Source organism: Oratosquilla oratoria, chromosome 1, assembly GCF_046742065.1.
Source record: "Oratosquilla oratoria isolate Oo_2021 chromosome 1, ASM4674206v1, whole genome shotgun sequence".
NCBI lineage: Eukaryota > Metazoa > Arthropoda > Malacostraca > Stomatopoda > Squillidae > Oratosquilla > Oratosquilla oratoria.
In genome coordinates, this window is record NC_134777.1 from 11167289 (window position 1) to 11188216 (window position 20928).

General features: G+C 42.6%; 1 long non-coding RNA gene across 1 annotated transcript; it reads right to left on the reverse strand.

Annotated features, from left to right (window-relative positions):
- Positions 1 to 316: 316 nt before the first annotated feature.
- LOC143032126 (uncharacterized) lies at positions 317 to 17483 on the reverse strand. Its single transcript, XR_012967076.1, has 2 exons — positions 17222 to 17483; positions 317 to 1910 (listed from the first exon to the last, which is right to left on the reverse strand). It is a non-coding gene; the product is annotated as an uncharacterized LOC143032126 (long non-coding RNA).
- Between the last annotated feature and the right edge of the window lie 3445 nt (positions 17484 to 20928).

The following is a 20928-nucleotide window of genomic DNA, read 5'->3' on the forward strand; positions in this document are numbered from 1 at the left end:
CATATATAGCAAAGCTGAATAATGAACAAAGATATTGTAAACCAATGCGAATACATTATACTGAAATGTTCTTATAGAAATCTAGATTTCTGTAAGCCAAGTCATATTCTAGTTATTCAAATGGAGGTTAGAGGTAAGATGTGGGAGAAAATATACGCCATTGTGAAAACTCCTTTAAGCCAGCTCAACTTCCCTGCCACCAAAGTTAAAAAACTAAAAGGGCAAATTTCACCGCCACTGAAGGCCCAAAGAAAATCAACCATTAGTTTAATAATATTTCTTTCTTTGTTTTATGATAAATGAAACAAGAAAAGGGGATGTTCATCCATTTTTATTTTTTTTATGTCTCACAAGACATTGAAAGAATCTATACAAAAGAAGAATGTGAATACGGACAATTTTCTAACATTTTCAGTTCCTTAACCATAAAGTAGATCCAATATTAGTATGTTACATCACTACCTAAGGTAAATGAACAGGTATAGAGGAAATTAGGTTATTAATTTGGGACGGATTGTGGCTTGCAAAAGGATCATTTACGGCCCTCAAATGAGAGGCAGAAATAACCTTGGTAGCCAACTCAAAGTGATGTCATGTCGCTGTTTAGCTCGGTAAAGGCCTGTCCCACTGGATGCGACGACACTGCCGCTAATAGCAGAAACAGAAATACATAAAACTGTGCCATCGACAGCAACTGGACATCGACATCGTACAGGTCGAGATTGCACGCCGACTGGAATTCACACCTTTCCTAAGGGGGAATACCAATCACAGTGTGACAGTCAACAGCCAACATTGTCATTCCCAATTTCGTTACCAATTTTTGTTTTCCTTGCCGGCCTTACAGAACGTGTCATACAAGGCCCGCGCGGTTACTCTGGCATCGACTGAGGGCTGTACCCCTCTGTTGGGGAATGGCATTCCATCAAGGGATGACTGAGAAGAGACACAGGCACAAAACACTGCAGGGTGGGTCGAAAATAGCCCCTCCAGACTACCGTGTCAAAAATCTCTGGGCGACTCGTATCTTCCCACTGTTGAAGTGTTTTGTTCTTTGCCACATATCCAACTTCCCTCGACCAGTGATTGATGCCAGGAAATTGATGGGCCACCAAATTGCTGGTGCATTGTTCTGCTTCAGGGTAGAATAGAAGAGAAGAACAACCCTTATATTCCGGTTATCCAAACAAGACGAATGATTTCTTCTTTATTATGTTTTTCCATAACCCTCAAATTTCAATGAATGACAGTTTTCGATTGTTATCTATATATTTTTCGTAAGAATTGTAATTCGATGAAATATTGAGAGTTAGAAAACATAGATTAGACAATAGTGAAGAAAACCATGGTCTTGTTTAGATAAACGGGGCAAAACAGTGCTGGCGATAGACATAAATGTTGCAGCTACCGGACGTAATGTGAGCATGTCAGACAGTCAGTGCTACAACAAGAGGACGTGGACAAGTGATCGCATTGTCCTCCGTCGCAACATCTACAATGCCTGGACGCCTGTGGCCGCAGCCCTTCAGCAAAAACCGCCCCAACTGACCAAAGCCCTTCAAGGGCGGGAGGATGTGTACAGGTCAAAGGTAGCACAAGGAACTCAGTGCTCCCGTCTCTACCCTTTACTTTCCTCCCCCATCTTCACTCCCTCCCTTGTCCTCGTATCACAATTAACTGAATACGAGGAATGTAGGGGTCTTGCCGCTCGAAGACGGACACGCACAACACCGGAGAACCCGGATTGTGGTTTTCCCTCTTCAACACATGGTAAATAATCCAACAGCGACGCAGTTATTGCGGGGACGCCCTCTCCGCGTCGGTGGCCTACGCCTGTAGTACGCGTTCGGCATCCCGCTGATGACAACGACGAATAACATCAGTACCATGAGCAACACCGTGAAGCGCATCTGAAAAAGTAGAAAAAACAGTTGTAAGGGAATGTACAGTATCACCATCCACATAATATTTCTGAGATGTACCCAAATAAACAAATTATCGAAAAGAAAAGTTTGTTACATTGTGAGGGCAGCGTTCATACACTAGTCGGAAGGAAAACTAGTTCGGAAGGAAAAGTTCCGAAAACTCAAATATTCTGGACGCTTGAAACACATTTTGATATATTGGTATGTTTTTAAAGGAACTCTTTCGTTCTAAACATAGGAGAGGGACAGAGAGAAATAATTCGGTCGGGTGCAGGAAATAGTGATAACGTAGTAAACGGGCATATAAAACAAACGTTTGTCAGGCATTACAGGAAATTTATTAGGAATTTATGCAATTGCATCTTGAAATATCAAACATGATGTGTTACATCGATGCAAGTCCGACGAGAGGGCGGCATGGGGCAGTGAATTGAGGACGCAACCAAGGTTTTATATAGCTTGGTGTTATTTTCTATTCTTCTTCATAAAATTGTCTATGTGGATTAGCCATTCCTTCTTATATTTTCTGTAGCTCTTCCCTCACCTGTAGTACCTTTTTGATTGGTGGAGGCATGGGAAATAATGGAAAATTGGCGGAATCGCTCACAAAACATGACGAAATTGAGAGCAATAGTATATCATAAATGTCATTTCTGTTTAGTTCAGCTATATGTAATGTTTTCCCACCGCGGGATTACTGGCTTGTTGCTATGCCGTGCCAAGAAGCTGTTGCCGTGTTATACAAGTCATGGTCCTCTCTGCTAGATCCGGGAAGTTATAAAACCAAAAACCCGAAGGAAGGGCGGCGACGATGACATCAGACTTATTGGAAACGTCATCACTGTGCAGCCAGTCTCCGTGCCCTTTCCATTGCATCGAGGTAAAAAACGAGGCCACCACAGACCAATCACATCCTTACTTGATTTAGAAGAAAATAAACACAAAGAAACGAGTTCATAAAGTCTTCCACCGTTTTCCACGTGTGGGGAGCGGGTGTTGCTGATTTCATGAATTAAATTCTATCTGGGACACGAAATTTTTTCAGTGGCGGTTAAGAGAATAAAACCGTTTTCTTCACCGAGAGACTGAAGACGAATTAATTTTATAACCAGATGTACGATGCTAGGGATGACGATATTATAAGTGAATAAGTTCGGAATACCAATAAACCATCGGGAGAACCAGCATTTCATCGTTTTAGATCTTTGATTATAATCAAATATCTAAAACGATGACTTGATAATTAATTATCAACCGTCATTTTGAAGTAAATAATGCTAACACTTCCTTATCAAAGAGATGCAATCGAGATGCCTAGCACCTGGCAGATTAATTATTTCGTCATTAAAAAGATCGCTTTCTTTGATTAGTACAAATTTTGTGAACGACAACGCGATTCCGTATACTATACATAAAATGTAGACGTTTTCAAGCGCGCGCATGTATGATTCTTGTGTACATCATTTCTATACGTCCAGGTGTACACGTGTTTACATAATGTACATATATCATGTGTCGCTATGTCAAAGTGCTAACAAGTTTAATTTTGTTAATTAGAGAGCAAAAGTTTTGGGTATTAATTTTCGTGAACATGAACTGTCCTGGCAGGATCCAAGATATTCAGTACCCTGCACCAGGACAACATTTGCTCCCCTCCTTTCTCCCTCCCCCCCCCTCCTGCCCGATTTTATGTCAATGAAACACTTCCAAAAAAAATTCTGAACATTGCTGTAATCAGTCTTAGTCACCGCTCTCGTTATCACATAGATTTCGTATATTTAATTGGATCAAGAAATTCTATCCCAATCGTTCATTATCTCAGCAGGGCGGGTTATGCGTTCCTCTGAGGTCTGTGCCTCAGGCGCTGTCGAGTTGCCCTGTATGGCGACGCAGGTCCCGCGCGTACCCGAGCTACTTGCCTCGGACTTAAGAACGAGAGTTGTGTTCCAGTATCCTATCTTAGTTTACATTTGCCTTGAATACCGAATCTTGTTTAGATTAACACAGCGTATCGCCAGTTACCTAATTCTTTAGGCTCAAAGGCATAATGATATGGCAAGTACTCGTACAACTCGAAAAAGAGAGAGAGAGAAAAAAAAAGGACCGTAATTTCTGGGGGGCTAAGGGACTACATGTCTATATCCCACCACTATTTCCCATATATCCACACTCTTTTATTCATAACCACATACTAAGGAAAAAAAATGTATTGAGATATGTAAATCTGACCAGACCCCCACCCTACAGTCGAAATTACGCCATTGGAAAAAATACAATAAGAGAAGTCGTCGCTAAGGAAATTCCTGGCGGGAACGGGTTTGATTGGCTGGGGTGTCTGGGGGTGTGGTGCGCAATAATTGAAGGTCTTCAGCTAGCTGGGCAGGTGGTCTTGAGTTTCGTAATTCAGTGCATTCAGTTTCTATGGGGAAACAGTTTTGTGGACATTTGTCCTTATCTTAACCTCACTGAATATGGATATTAAAGCGGACATAGTCTTTTATATACGTACTATCGTGGCCTCTCACTTTAAATATTCAAATAACAAATCCTGCATAGATAAAAGAATGGGAAAATACAGGATTGAAAATAAGTCACAAAGAGCAAGGGAAGTGACAATATTTTTCATGTTGATAGAGTGGCGTTAAAATATTGGAAGCAGCTTACCAATGTTGTTGCTTTCTTTCTAAGGAAAAATGTGACACACTGTTCCTCATATTTAAAGGGATTCTAACATACATGTAACATAAAATATGTTGGTCTTAGTCTTGGTAACAGAAACAAAAACAAGCGAGAAAGTCGAAACTTATTGCCTGTTGATTTCGTGCCTTGCAGCTGACATCGGGGAAGTCATGCACGAATAGAATTTAACTGCTGACGACAGCGGTCCAATATATGTACGAATGACTTTTTGTAAATAATACCTTTTGGTCAGTTGCCCGTGCATATTTGGTGTCAAAATAAATTGATAGATAAATAGCTAAAACAGGATGATGTGACAACTTGCAGTCTGGACAATAATCATATTGATTAAAGCGTATATCCGCCTCTCGTGGAGAATGTAAAAGTGTAATCGACCCATGGTTTGCGCTTGCGTGCACAGTGATGTAGAACTAAATCACCCACAATTGCACGGTTGTTGGTATGCAGAGATTTCAAGGTGATGTTTGATCTCAAGCGTGTCTCTGGTCGGCCCAAGGCTATTCTTATTTTCCTAGTGTCTGCGTGAACAAGGATAGAGAACTGGTGTACCCAAAAGTGCTTAACGGTTGTTGGCATGTTGTGGTGTGGAGATTGTGTGTAGCGAACTGAAAAAATAACGTTTTGTTTTGGACATCCTGGCGATCGTTTAGAAACTATCATTGCTAGGTTGTTTGTTTCCGATGTAATATTTTACTGAACTAGAAACGGTGTTCTTCGGATGAATGATTCTTATTAGTTAGGAACGTTGAAATAAAGAAAAACATGTTCAAAATAAAAAAGGTGGCATTTAGTACGGCCCGGTGTGATAGCTGATGCATCTTGGGAGAATCCCTCATTTTCTATTTTCAACCTCCGCCCTAATTTAATGAAGGCTGGTGAGGAGGATATGAAAATATGTGCACGGTGCATCCTTGCCCTGCTCTTCCCTGTCGATGAAAGACCACAGGGTTCAGCAAAGCAGATAATACGAGCCTACGTGACGTACAGCATCTCCAGTAGTTTTACGTTAATTCCGGCCGCGCACGGGCACCATTAATTCTGAAATCGAAATATGTACAAGTGGCGTAAGACACAAGGAACCTAAAGAGTATCCGATCTGACGTCATAAGTTTTAGTATGACGCCGACAAGCATTTTCAAATTTATTATTACGTTCTGGTATTACTTGACTGGTGACATCAACCCTTGTATATCCTTGATTATGTTGTGTTGCTGGCCACGGACCAAACGCTGTGAAAAAAGTAGTTGTATAATATTGATATGCAAGCCGTTTTACATCGAACTTCTTGAATCAGTCCCAGGGTGTCATCCCTATCCACCAAACCCCTATCACCCTACAAATCTTACGACGACCTTCGCTGAAAAACCTTGGGATAATAGTAAGAAAAAGTGATGGAATGGGTGCACAAAAAATCGCTCAGCTGAGGTTGGGTAATGGGGAGATGAATGTTCATATACTGTTGTACCTTATTTTTGTCATAATGGGTCAGTTTCGAAATATTCTTGGATCATTTCCTCTAGAGATGACTGGCCACATCATATTACTACATCGGTCATGTTGAGGCGTGCAAAAAACATACTTTGTTGAAAAAAATTTCAGTCACGCCTCTTCACTTCAGACATTGCATGCAGGCACATTAAAGGCCTGCATTTTCCCATAAAAGAGAAAAGAATATCCACACGCTAAAGATGAATGAACAAATGGGCTAAAATTAATAGTACAAGAAAATGCTTTCCCGCGCTCTATCCAACGGTTTCTCGCGCCCTTTCCCAACGCTTTCCCGCGCCCTTTCCAACGCTTTCCCGCGCTTTTCTAAGAGACCAAGTTCACGTCCCATCTCCTTCTCCAGATCTCCGCCACTTGCTGCGGAGTCGCTGTGGGCGTGGAGTACGTCTACCGACAAGATCCCCCTTCCTTGTGTCTGAGTGCGCCAACATGACCTTGGGTTCCCCTTGAATTTTGTTATGGCCGAGCAAGTTTTTGTAAGGCTAACTTCTCCCCTCCCCAGCCCCCACTCCCCCCACCTCGCTCTCTTCTCGTTGTAGGTGAGAATGACGCAAGAAATGCTGGCCAGATAGGACTTGTTCAAAACTGGCCTAGTCTGCGTAGTAGGAGCCTCCAACGAGGCAAGCCGAGGCGAAAGCACGAGTTACTATGCAGGCAAAATAATTTGCATCACTGCAGGTCACGCCCAACGCTTTACGCGCGCATCTTAATATACTTGCATAAAATTCATCGAGTTCAGCATCTCTCTTTTCTTTCCCTTTCTCGTTTAACTCGTATCTACTCTGGGTGAGGGTCATCCTTTCATTACCTTTGTGGTCAACTTCTCCACAGTGGACTGGAGTACAAACAATATATTTGAATTGATGGTGGTTTTGTTCTAATTCTGAGTAGGTGGGCCTTCGCCATCGCCACACCCAGAGAGAGGAACGGATGTTTAACACCTCAGGTTGTATGTGTGTACGTGTGTGTGTGTGTGTACGTGTGTGTGTGTATGTGATTCACAGTGGCCTAGGATCACGTGTTGGACTTGTGATTAACATATTTTAACCTCTCCGTCGAGAGCTACGAGTCTATAGTTATGTTTGTGGACACACGCGCGCGCGCACACACACACACACACACACACACACGCACAGCCCCCCCACATACATATAAAACCCTCACACATATACATACAACCCCCAAACATATACACACACACAGCCCCCCCCACATATACACATACTCCACACCCACACATACACACAATTCTTTGCCAGACAGACCGGCTGTGACTTGCTGTAATGCTTCTCAGTCCTGGACAGGGACCGAACTCAGAACTAGTGTCTGTACGTGTGTGATTCACCAGCATGGTCTTCGAGCTCAGAGCTCGTATATGACCGATCTATGGGTAATGCTGTGACCTTACACGCACACACATACCCAACTCCCCGCCCACGAGAGTTGGAGTAACGACTCGCAGAGCAGCGATACTGAAATTATTTCAGCCCTGGGCGGGATTCGAATCCGGACCGCCGTAGTGGCGACCGCGAACGCTACCAGTGTGCGTGTGTGCGCGCGCATAGGTATGTGCGATTCAACATGGTCTTGGATTACGTGTTGGACTCGTGATTGACAGTTATTTCCCTCCCAGAAGAGAGCTCAAACTCATATATGATCTTACACGCACATACACACCCAACCCACCGCCCACGAGAGTTGGAGTAACGACCCGAAGCGCAGCAATACTGAAATTATTTCAGCCCTGGGCGGGATTCGAACCCGGACCGCCGTAATGACAGCCAGGAACTCTACCACTGAGCCATGAGTCGTGTGGTTCTTTAAGTGTGTGTGTGTGTGTGTGTGTGTGTGTGTGTGTGTGCGCGCGCACGTAGGTATGCGTTTGTGTGCGCACGTAGGTATGCGTATGTGTGCGTGTGTGTGTGTATGCGCGCCCTCCTTTGTGTTTGTTTGTGTTTAAATATATATAAAAAATCATTCTGGCATACATCACTCATGCGTGCGCATGCGTAGCACGGAAAACACTCAACCGTGTCGTAGTTTTTGATTCACAATAATGTTCAAACCTTCAGTCATGATTATCTCGCTCGCACTGTTTGCGCAGACTTTTTCTATCACTCATACATGCGCAATTAATCATAAAAATTACTTTATTATAGGATATTTGTTTTAAATCTACAATAAAATGTTTAATTAATTAGGTATTAATGAATGTAAATTTAACTAGGGTATGGAAAGGTTTTGTAATTCCGTGAACGATCTGTTCACATAAGAAGTCGGTGGCCAGTTTTGCTGCCGTTGCGGATGGACACAATCAACAGTTATTTTGTCAGCCATTTTCAGTATGGTGTTCAACAAAGCGAATTCTAGATTAATTGTTAAATAGAAACAATAATGATTTTGTTTACAAAGAGGTTGAGATGTAAATATAGACTAATTTGCCGAAAGGTAATTTCATAGAAGTCTGCCCAATCACAAATTCAAACGACAATTTAAGAGCATGGAAATGTTCACTTGGGTGAGACTGTCTGAAGGTACGGTTACACCAGTCAACGGATGGGTTGGATTCCGAGCCTAGGGATGGATTTCGTTCAAGATTGGAGGATTTGGGTTGGAATCCAAGCCAAGGGACTCCCAACGCAATACCGTTGTAGTCCACAACTCGGAAGAGATCCGAAGGAAAGAAACTGAAGACATATGTTAAGAGTACTCACATTTACGACATATTTGAAATATGTATATTCAATTTATTCAGTAATAAAAAATAAATCTTATGGATTTTATATTGTGGCAACAATCAAACAGTCGTTTGAATACTGGTGTATGTAAACATTGGTAATTTTTCTTACGCGCGAAAAATCTTCTCACCATTTGGTTGATATCTACATTTTTCGTCGTGATGGAGTGGAATACTGAATTTATCCATGATCCAGTAGAGAAGATACGACCGCATGGGGCGCTTTGGGATGTAAGGCATCCCGGCTATGTTAAAGAAATAATGATAATACTATCTCTCTCTGTCACTGAGTCAGCCCTTCAATTACCATTTTCTATGGATGACAAATATCTTCTGCCTAGTGCTCGATAATTTGTGTGTGATTCACTATGGTCTTGGATCACGTTTTGGACCCATGATCGACAGCTATTTCCCTCCCGAAAGAGAGCTCATATTTGACCGATCTACGGGTAATGCTTTGACTTTACACACGCACACACACAACTCCTCGCCCACGAAAGTTGGAATAACGACTCGCAGCGCAGCGATACTGAAATGATTTCAACCCTGAGCGGGATTCGAACCCGGACCGCCGTAGTGGCGGCCGCGAACGCTACCACTGCGCCATCGAATCGTGTTTTGTACGTGTGTGCATGTGAGTGTGTGTGTATTACATATGCATTAATCGTTAAATGTGCATTTTAGAGAGATCGCGAGCCGTCCAAAGTTATTTGGAATAAAAAATTTGAGAAAGAGGCATAGGTATTGTCTCTGCCAATGAGATTCCTCATTCTGGATAGAGGGCGGGGCTTGCTGTAGCCCCTTTACGTGATTGGTTAGAATTTCTCTACACGGTGAGGATGGACTTACGTGTAACCACTTATTGTAGGATGAACGAATGCAAAAGTTGGACTTCAAGCTTTTCGTTGATTAGTGTACCCGTAACTTGACGGGCTACAATCGCCTCATTGTAAGAATAACCGACACGCATAACCTCAACATATTGTAAATGTAATTAACACGACTAAATTCACAGTACAATGAAAATAGAGGGAATGACTTTTTATAAAATCACCGTACGGTGAAAATATAGCAAAATGTTATAAAATCACCGTATGGGTGAAGACACTCCGTCGTTGATTAATCACTCCGCTACAGAGGCCGAAATCTTTTACTCTGTGCGCTTGAACTGTTGAGGTAACAATCACTGTTGGGAATCGGAGAGAAATGTGGGACTGTAATAGTGTACTTGTAGCATAGTGTATTTGGTGTATATTATACATACATACTTGTGTCAGGATTAGAAATGGAGAGAGTGAGCGGTTCGAGGTAAAGGTGGGACTTCGTCAAGGATGCGTTATGTCGCCCTGGCTGTTCAACTTATACATGGGTGGGGTGGTGCGAGAGGTAAATGCAAGGGTGGTGGGCAGGGGATTGGAGGTGGTTGGGGAAAATGGAGAAAAGTGGGAGGTGAGCCAGCTGTTGTTTGCGGACGACACTGCGCTTGTGGCAGGATCGGAGGAGGGATTGAGGAAGTTTGTGGCAGAGTTTGGGAGAGTATGTGATAGAAGAAAGCTAAAGATAAATGTGGTGTAAATGTAAGGTGATGAGATGTACAAGGGGTGAAAGTGGCAGTAGACTGGAAGTGAGCATTAAGGGAGAGGGACTGGAGGAAGTGGATAGTTTTAGATACTTGGGTGCAAATGTGGCAGGGAAAGGTGGAGTGAAAGTGGAGGTATAATGTAGATTGAGAGAAGCGAGTAAATGCCTTGGTGGATTGAAGAGTTTGGTGAGGAATGGACATTTGGGAGTGGATGCTAATAGGAGACTGTGTGGGGGAGTGATTGTGCCGACGGCACTGTGTGTGGCAGAAACATGGAACATAAGAGAGGAAGAGAGAAGGAGTTTGAATGTGTTTGAGATGAGGTGTCTGAGAAGTATGATGGGGGTTACTAGGCTAGATAGAGTGAGAAATGAGGAGGTGAAGAGGAGAACAGGGGTGGAAAAGGAGCTGGGAGATAGGGTTGATGAAAGAATATTAGGATGGTTTGGACACATGGAAAGAATGAGTGAAGAAAGACTAGTAAAAGAGGTATGGAAGGCAGATGTGGAGGGATTGAACATGAGGGGACGTCCTAGGATGAGATGGATGGATGGGGTAAAAGGGGCTTTTGGGAAGAGGGGAATGTCTGTTGAGGAAGGACGGGAGAGGATAGAAGACAGGAGTGAATGGAAAACGGTCGTATATGGATGATGTTGTCATTCATGAGGTGGAATGGTTGGGGGTGGGGGAGAGGTAGTATGTGTGAGCAAAATTTGACGCAGCCCGAAGGGATTTCTCCCCGTCCTCTCCTTTTATGCAATGGGGGGACGGAGAGGGGGGGTCGCCGATTTAATGAAGCGGCCTTGCTGTGGATGTGCTGTGTCTTGCGACACTGCTTCTGACCCAGGGTAGTGGACAAGGTGCAGGGATGACCCGTCATTCAGGAGGTGCTAAGATAAGAGGGAGGGTGGAGGGGTGTGGAGTGTATTCAAGGGTGGAATGGGTGGGAATGATTTTATGCCTTTTTCTTTTCGACTACCCCCCTTGTAAAGGGGAAAAAGCCTTGGTATATGTATGTACTTGTGGCGTTGTATATTTATTATTGTATATTGTAATGTATATTGTTGGATCGGGAGATGTGTATTAAAGTTGTTGTATATTATTGTCATTGTGTATTTTGTTTGTACTTTATATTTGCAAATAAATATGTTGTGGGAACCAGATGTTCTGCTCGCTCGAGAGTTTTCCCGCTCTAACTTGGCGTCCCAAAATGGCGTCAGTCTTGGTTATGCCTTGAGAGCGTACGCACGTTGTTGTCTGTAGTGCTAAATGATTTATATATTAATCTTGATTTTGTTTCATTAGCCACACAATACAACTCGAACTTGCGACTATGAAGATGCGAAGCCCAAATGCGAATAGTGTATTAGTTGGTGTTTTGTGTCCTCAGTGTGACGGTTGCACCTTGAGCAGTTTGAATCTGTGTTGCTTCAGTGAAGGGTGGTGATCTGAACGTAGTGATTTCTGTGCAAAAGCTACATTTGAGAGAGAGGAAAGGAAGAGAGAAAAGAAAGGAAAAGAGAGGGAGAGTGAGAGTGAGTGAGTGAGAGAGAGAGGGAGAGTGAGAGAGAGGGAGAAAGCTTAGATTTTGACGGTGTAGTAAGGAGTGCTTGCTTTGTGATTTGTGGGTGTGTGCGTGTGTGTATTTACCTAGTTGTATCTTACGGAAAGAGGAGCTATGCTCGTGGTGTGTGTGTGCTTTTGTATGGACATAGTGTGGAGTGGCGGGAGGGAGGTTATTATCGATTTTTGGGTGGACTAATACTGAGGTTGTTCTTATACTAACTGGACTTTTTTTGTTTGTTTGTCGGGTGGAAGGATTCGTTCTCAGGAGTTTAATTTTGGGTTTCGATGTTCTGTTGATGCTGTTTTTGCGAAGCCCATTATCATTTTAAATCTTTATTTTCCTTTATTTCGCCAATCAATTAAAGCGTCATTTATCTAGTGTCAACATGAAAACTTGATGCAATATTTTTAATGTTGCAGTGAAATTTGTATAATGCAAGTTAGGAATGACGGCACTTTATCATAAATTGTGCCTGTGAATATTTAATATCAAATGTATATCTTTCATCTGTAATTAAAGAACATGCGCAGTATTTGCACGAAATATATTTTTTCTCTTTTTGCAAATTGAATATTGTGATCTCGCTCTACCAGAACATGTGTAAAGAAAGATACCGCTTAGCTTATGAGAAAAGAAACAGGATTATCAATTCTGCCTTGTTTGACTTGTGTTTATAAATCTATGAATTGTATACGTTCAATGAATACAATTTACAAAAGTATACATTGTATACGTTCAATGAATATAATTTACAAAAGTACTTCGCAAAAGTAATTTACAAAAGTACTTCGCAAAAGTATACATTGTATACGTTCAATGAATACAATTTACAAAAGTATACATTGTATACGTTCAATGAATATAATTTACAAAAGTACTTCGCAAAAGTAATTTACAAAAGTACTTCACAAAAGTATACATTGTATACGTTCAATGAATACAATTTACAAAAGTATACATTGTATACGTTCAATGAATATAATTTACAAAAGTACTTCGCAAAAGTAATTTACAAAAGTACTTTGCAAAAGTATACATTGTATACGTTCAATGAACATGATTTACAAAAGTATACATTGTATACGTTCAATGAATATAATTTACAAAAGTACTTCGCAAAAGTAATTTACAAAAGTACTTCGCAAAAGTATGCATTGTATACGTTCAATGAATATAATTTACAAAAGGACTTCGCAAAAGTAATTTACAAAAGTACTTCGCACGTTGTATACGTTCAATGAATATAATTTACAAAAGTACTTCGGAAAAGTAATTTACAAAAGTACTTCGCAAAAGTATGCATTGTATACGTTCAATGAACATAATTTACAAAAGTACTTCGTAAAAGTAATTTACAAAAGTACTTCGCAAAAGTAATTTACAAAAGTACTTCGCAAAAGTAATTTACAAAAGTACTTCGTAAAAGTAATTTACAAAAGTACTTCGCAAAAGTAATTTACAAAAGTACTTCGCAAAAGTATGCATTGTATACGTTCAATGAACATAATTTACAAAAGTACTTCGCAAAGGTTATGGTGCGCGGCGCGGCCAAACCTCGAGTACAGCAGGGGAGGCAGTGAGGTCGAACCAGTTCATCCCCAGTTGCAATCCGGACCGAACCGCGCCTGGTCGAGGAAATCCCCGCAAACGAGTGAAAGTTTTTGATTACTTAGACCTAATTTACGAAACAGATAACCTAATACGTACGCTACATGATCACAATGATATGATTTTTTCTTACATAACCTTTCACATCATCCCAGTGTAGGTGCACATACTGAAACAATACACTGGAGAAGATATCCCCGCCCATAACCTCTTAGTATTGATTCTTAATCTGAATTTGACTTTTCGTTTAAATTTGCTCTACATTTCTGGGGTGTATTTAGTTTGTTGACACAGCCTTATACAATAAAATATGAAAAGGGATTTTTAAAAGTAAGAAAGAAAAAAAATAAAGTCTTCAAAGATACTGCAGCACATTTTCCTTCCCCGTGACGTCAAGGATATCCCGGACCCCATACCGGCAGTGAAAACTTAATACGATCTCAAGTGAGACAGTAAAAACAAACCAACCCGATCCAGATGCGATCGAGATGAATCAGGTTTGTACCGGCTACATGTGAGAGAGAGAGAGAGAGAGAGAGAGAGAGGAAAGGAAGAGAGAGGAAAGGAAGAGAGAAAAGAAAGGAAAAGTGAGTGAGTGAGAGAGAGAGAGAGAGAGAGGGAAATGGAGAGGGAGAGAGAGTGAGAGAGAGGGAGTGAGGGAGGAAAAGGAAAGAAGACAGGTGTAAGAGTTTGAAATGCTACTTCATTTCAACGATGCCTGACTAGCTTCGGACACGAAACTATCTCTGTTCTGAACTCTTTATTGTAAGAGAACCCAACTTTACAAGATAACATTATGACAACATTTAACCCCACCCACACGGAGAAGTACTTGTCCTACTTTTGGCCAGCGCTTGAGAAGGAGTTTAAGAACATTTCGATCAAGAGAACAGACTGGAAATCAAAGCCTGTCAACGCTAAAAGGCTAAAATCCGAGGGAAGGGACTCGGGAAATTTCGAGACTCTGAATAAAGTGATCCACGGTTACAGCATCCTTACGGTCCTCTCTTTGCGCGCGCGCACGTGCGTGTGTGCGTGCGTTTGTGCTTGTATGTGCGTGCGTACGTTTGTGCGTGTACGTGGTGGCTGAGATGTGCTGTATATCCACGCGTGCGTGTAAGTCTGTGTGTGTGTATGTGGTGGCTGAGGGAACTGTATGTGGGCTTGTGTGTACGTGAGTGTGCATGTGTGTGTACGCGTGTGTGAATGGTGTGTGTGTGTGTGTGTGTGTGTGTGTGTGCGCGTGTTTGTTTGAGGTGTGTGTGTATGTTTGTGGTGTGTGTGTATGTATGTGCGTGTGTATGTTTGTGGTGTGTGTATGTATATGCGTGTGTGTTTGTGGTGTGTGTTTGTGTTGAGGGAGTGACCGAGGGGGAAAACGTATACGATCTTGCACGTGTACGAGACCATGTGTGAGCGTGCGTAAGTCTGTGTGTACGTGCGTGTGTGCATGCACTTGTTCACGTGTGCATGTACGGACAAGCGCTCGGTCACATTTCCTGCCAGCCGTAAGACTGTCTCCGGTGTACATTCATAGATGGAACAACGTTCGTACACCAAACTATACGAGGAAGGAAGGCGATGAATCAGGGGAGTGGAAGAGGCAACGAAATCAGTGAGGGAGGGAGGAGTTGAGGCAGATGCCGGATACCAGGCGTTTCTTAAGATGACCAAAATCTTTCGCAATTGGTCCCTTCCCTATTGGGTACCTTTTCCATCTACCGCTACATTTTTTATGAGGATGCGAGGTCAAGGTTCATTGTGACCCCGCTCAAGGGAGATCTGCAGAAGGGTCGTAGTCTTTAGTGACCCCGTTGAAAGGGCCTCAGGCATTGGTTCACAGGGAACCAGTTCAATGGGACCCACGGGGGTCGCGATCCCTAGTGGTCCCTTTCAAGGGGAGTGTTCCCGGGAGGAGGGCGTCGCGATCCGTAGGAACTCTGTTCAAACGGGGTTCCCGTGGAGGTCGCAGTACAAAGTAACGATTCAATTTAAGGGGTAGCATCGTTCAAAGGGGAGGTTCCATGAAGGTGGGGGGGAGGAGGAAGAGGAAGAGGATGGAAAGGAGGAGGAGGAAGACGTTTATAGTGTATAGTGACTCTATTGAAGTGGGGGATGTGTATGTGGAGGGAGTTGTCCATAGTGACTTAGTTGATAAAGTAGTCCAAGGAATGAGACTGTTCCGCTACGGATATCTGCCACGTTTATGGCAATACTGTATATGTACATACAAATTCATATGGGCACAAGCAGTGTACGTATCACCTCACGACTGGATCAGAAACGAGAGTACTGCATTGGATTTTTTTCCCTCACTGGAGCCTTGGACCCACGTGCCGAGGGCGCGACCGGGTTACCCACTACCGCATTTCCTCGAAATGCACTGCCAGTGATCGACTCGCAACATGAAAGACCATATGCCTTTTTCCTATTTTTCGTGTATCTATCGTTTATCTATTTATTCAATGATGCAACCGAATGAGCTATTGCCTTACATTTCTACATGCCAGTCCGTTTTCTGTCACCTAGCATCTTTATCTTTACATTAAGTAACCTGGCAACGGTCACGTACTGGTGTTGAATAACGCCCCCACCCACACCTATACAGACTTCTATATCTATTCCCTGTGTTACTCTGATGTGGGAATTTTAATTACCCATCGCCTACGCCCCATTCCTTCCCAGCGTCTTTGGCTCTCCTCCCAGTAACCCACGTTCCGTCGGCCCTTTCAACATCATCAGTGTACTAGTGGATGGCTTCGCGCGAATGAAAGCAAACTTGTGCTTTGGCAGGCATTGTCTGCAAACTCCCCGGGAGTTGATTGTGCTTTACAAACAGCACATTCGTGATCCCTCCACAGATTTTTTTTTTATAGTTTCGTTCTGTGTGATCAGAAACATTCTGACCGTGAATTCTCCTTTGTTTTCGATCTGGTCATGTTTACATCTTGATCATTGGTGCGTGACTTGAATGGACAATCACTTGTGTGTGTGTGTGTGTGTGTATGGATGTAAGGCCAAGCGTGTTACGTGTCTGCGTGCGTGTGTGTGTGTATGCGCATGTGTGCGTGTGTGTATGTTTCGTATGTACGTGTGTGTATGTGCGTGTGTGTATATACATACATCTTTTGAGATATGTCTGTAAATCAAAGTGCGTCTGAGGTTCTTGTACGTATGTAAGCATGCAGTGTGCGTTAATTTGTTGTACTTATCTAAATGAGCGTTTCAAGAATCAAAGTACAACATCCTCTTCTTTTCGTAGTTCAACTCGGCCCATACTTGTTTAGTTTAAACCTTCTAAACAATCACGCACTATTCTCACGCACACACAAGTGCAGAGACAAACACATACACGCACACATACACACCCGCACGCGCGCGCGAGGGAAATTCAATTGAGCTTTAACGGTTTTAACTCGAGCGAAGACATGGAAGAAGTGCACGCGATCAAGCGCAATTTTGGTCTGATGTCCAAAGTTTTCTGAACAAGCATTTGGCTCCCCTTCCTCCCTCCCTCCCTCTGTGGGACGCAAAAAAATCATTGAAAACAGCGACATGCCGTCTCGGGAGACGTCTGCAGTTCTGCCTGCACCCACCTTTGGAGTCGCAAGAGGCAAAGCGCCGAGCACTCAGCTTTTCCTTTCGAAACCTTTTCTCTCCTCGCCAATGGCGATGTGACTTTCCTTATAGCTTGGTAAGGGGGTGGATGCTCTTTGGTAGATACTGTCGGGATATCTTCGCCTATCCTTCACCACAAAGGGTCAGAAAAACGTAGATAAATAGGAGGGCTGTGGCCACAGAAGGTATGCTCGCGGGACCGGTCCAGTCGACCTGCCTCTCTTGTGGTCTGGCTGACACTGCTTGTTTTCTGGCCAGCTCACCCGTATTTATACCTGCCGTCTGAGTGGTCATCTTTGTCTTGTATCATGCAGTTTTACCTATCCTTTCGTAATGTTGCAAGTGTCTAATGATCTCTAATAAATCTAGTTATATATAAATTTCAGCTAAATAAAGATACTACCTGTATTACATGTATTTGTTGTTTAAGACTACTCGTTTTCAAATACTTTGCGAAGAAAGTCGAGGTCATATGTTTGTTTCTGAACGAAACAATGTGATGCGTGAGCCTAACCTACACGTGGAATAGTGAGCCTTGGGCCTGTGCATAAACAACGTACATAATAATAGTTTTTCCTTGAGTATGTTAATGCATTTACTGTAGTTGGTGGATAATTTCTGGCATGTGCGTAGTACCTATCTGGACTACGAGTAAAAGATTAGCTTAATTTTAAAAGCCTAAACAAAATTTCGAAAATAACAATAGTCGTTGTCTCACTTTTATTTTTGCTCTAGACTTCTTTAAATCTGCTTTTCTAACGTTTTTACAAAATAAGTAAATTCATCATACCTGTTATAATTTCCAAACAGTTTCTCTGAAGTTATTTAATATTTTCGAGACATACAATATATAGGGATCTTTGTGTGGTGGCCTGAAGAGAATAGGAATATGATTATTGAATAAAACAATTAAAACTCATTATCATACGTAGTTTATACTGTAGCACACTACTAACACAACAATTTGTAATCAACTGGTATCCGGTTTAGGATGATTACAAATTGCTAGTAATCCTTGGAGTGAGACTAAAATCATATGATGAGAGGCAAAATAAATGTGATTACACTTCTGTAAGGTTCAATCGAGTCTTTAATTCTTTGATGTTTTTTTTTCTTTTCTGAAGAAAACCATCTGAGGTCAGCTAGAATGTAGTAATCCTCGGAGGCGATAATACTTTTCAACGGGTTCATGTGAAGTTGTGACGAGTTCGTGAGACGAGGCTTGAGATGCATTTCCAACGGCTGCCGTAACGGCTAACTCGTAGATAAACAGTTTGCAACCGTGCACTAAGAGCAAAACAAATGAGTATTGTTATAATTGCTTTCTGTCATAGATTCATTATGATACCTTTTTCCTCGTTTAAAAATAATAAGAACATAAGTATGAAGGAAACTACAAGAGACCATAAGGCCCACACTAGGCAGTTCCATGCCCATTACCACCTGTCATCCCCATCCATTAAGTTGTCCAACCGTTTCTTCAAACAACCGACAGTTTCAGCGCTCACTACATGGTTACTAAGTCTATTCTATTTGTTGAGCACACTATTAGTGAACCAGTTCCTCATTATTTCCTTTTTAAATCTGAATTTGTCCAATTTAAATATATTACGGCGAGTGCTGCAGTTGCCTTAATATGATGACCTTGCTTGATCCACTTGAACACCTCTATTAGATCACCCCGCACTCTGCGTCTTTCCAGAGTGTAGGTTAAGGTGCCTAAGCCTCTTCTCATAAGGTAAATTTCTGAGCCCATGTATCATTTTGGTCATTCTCCTCTGTACTGATTCTGGTGAATTTGTGTTCATTCTGTAAGACGGAGACCAAAACTGTACCGGATAGTCAAGGGTGGGTCTAACGCCAGGTAGAGTTTAATAATTACCTCTGCGCTTCTATTCGTAACCGTCCTAGCAATGAAATCTAATGTTCTGTTAGCTTTATTCCTGGTGCTAATGCACTGTTTCCTGAATTTAAGGTCAGGACTCACTAGAACTTCCAAGTCTCTCTCGAGGTACTTCCTGATATGACCAACCACCGTCATGCACTTCACCACCAAGGTATGTAAAGGTTTCCAAGATCGCAATGTCCTCGCCACATGCATGGGCAGACTGACCTGTGTCATCCAGTGATCCCCCAAACTCCTGAACCTTGGTCTTGGCCCAGGAGACCTCAAGTCCAAGCGGCCTCGCCTTCCTGTGCATTGACTCGAGGGCTGCAACCAGGACCTCCAACGACTCCGCAAGAAGGACAACATCATCAGCAAACACAAGGTCAGTGACCTTCGTGATGCCAATAGATGCTCCGCAACAACATTGGTTGACAACTCTGTCAAATATCCAGCCAATGCAGGTGTTGAAAAGTATTAGGGTGAAGGCCACACACTTTCCTCACTCCTGAGTTAAGAAGCTAGACACGCCTCCTCCACACTTTGCGGCACTCTCTGTCCCAAAGGATAAGTCACATATCAAGTCAACAATCCTTGCAGGAATCCTACAGATCCGCAGATCCCAGAGCACTCGGGGATGCACCGACTCAAACGCCTTCTTGAAATCTACATAAACTGCAAGAAACCCCTGTTGAAACTCACGTCGGCGTTCCACAAGAATACGATGCGCTAGAATCCGATCAGTTGTTGACTTATCTGATGCGAACGCAGAGTGTTCAGGCCTCTGATACTTTAGCAGATGTGAACGAACCCGTGTCAGCAATAGATGGGCAAGCACTTTACCTGGCACACTGAGCAATGTAATACCACGGTAGTTGTTGCAGTCCTGCCGGTCCCCTTTTCCCTTCCAGATAAGGACGACCAGACCCTTTTTCCAATCAGAGGGGATGGTACCAGACTGACAGACACCAGGCAGTGCTGCACAATATTTTAAACACATTATTACCTAGGGAGGATGTGAGAGGCGGAGGGTATCCCGAGACTTCTTTTTTGAGAAGAGAACACTCCAACCTTAAAGTTCAGGAGAATCCAGGAGACTCTAGTCGGCCGGGACGAAAACACGGACGTCTTGTAGGTCGACATGAGGGACTGTGTCCACTCATCGTTCTTTCTTGGCCTCTGGGTTCTCCTCTACTTCTTTCTCAATTCAACTCTACTTCCTAACTACGCGTACCCTTCGGAGTTGTTTATATATTTGTGTGGCCATGGCATCACTTAAGGAATACGTTAGGGTTGTTCGAGGCCCTCAACACATTTAAATTAAGTTCGTTAAGAACGTCACTCCTACTCTTTCCGCTCTCACACTTCCACTAGGTGAATCGCATGGGCGGTTTTGCCATACGTACAAAACGAACTTCCCTCTAACGCCCGCGGTCTTGCGAGACGTTAATTAAAAAAAAAAATTCTATATGTTCGGTACTTTGTTCTTATTACAACTTACAATTATGTATTACCACATATAATGCTAATTTACCTTAATCACATAACTATATATATGTAATTATAATACTATTTCCACAATCATGCAAAGACATAACAATCACCCATGAGTAACTGCTGAAAGTGCTCAGAAAAGGGGCCACACCCCTCCACATCTGACATTAGTTCACCATCACCTGTTTGGATTGTGTTCCTCTGGGTCACAGATTAGGAGCGGAGCGTTTTCAGGGCTCGGTAAGTCGCCTGAGGTATTTTGCATTAAATTGCCTGTCGACATCCTCAGCGATTCCAATGACGTAC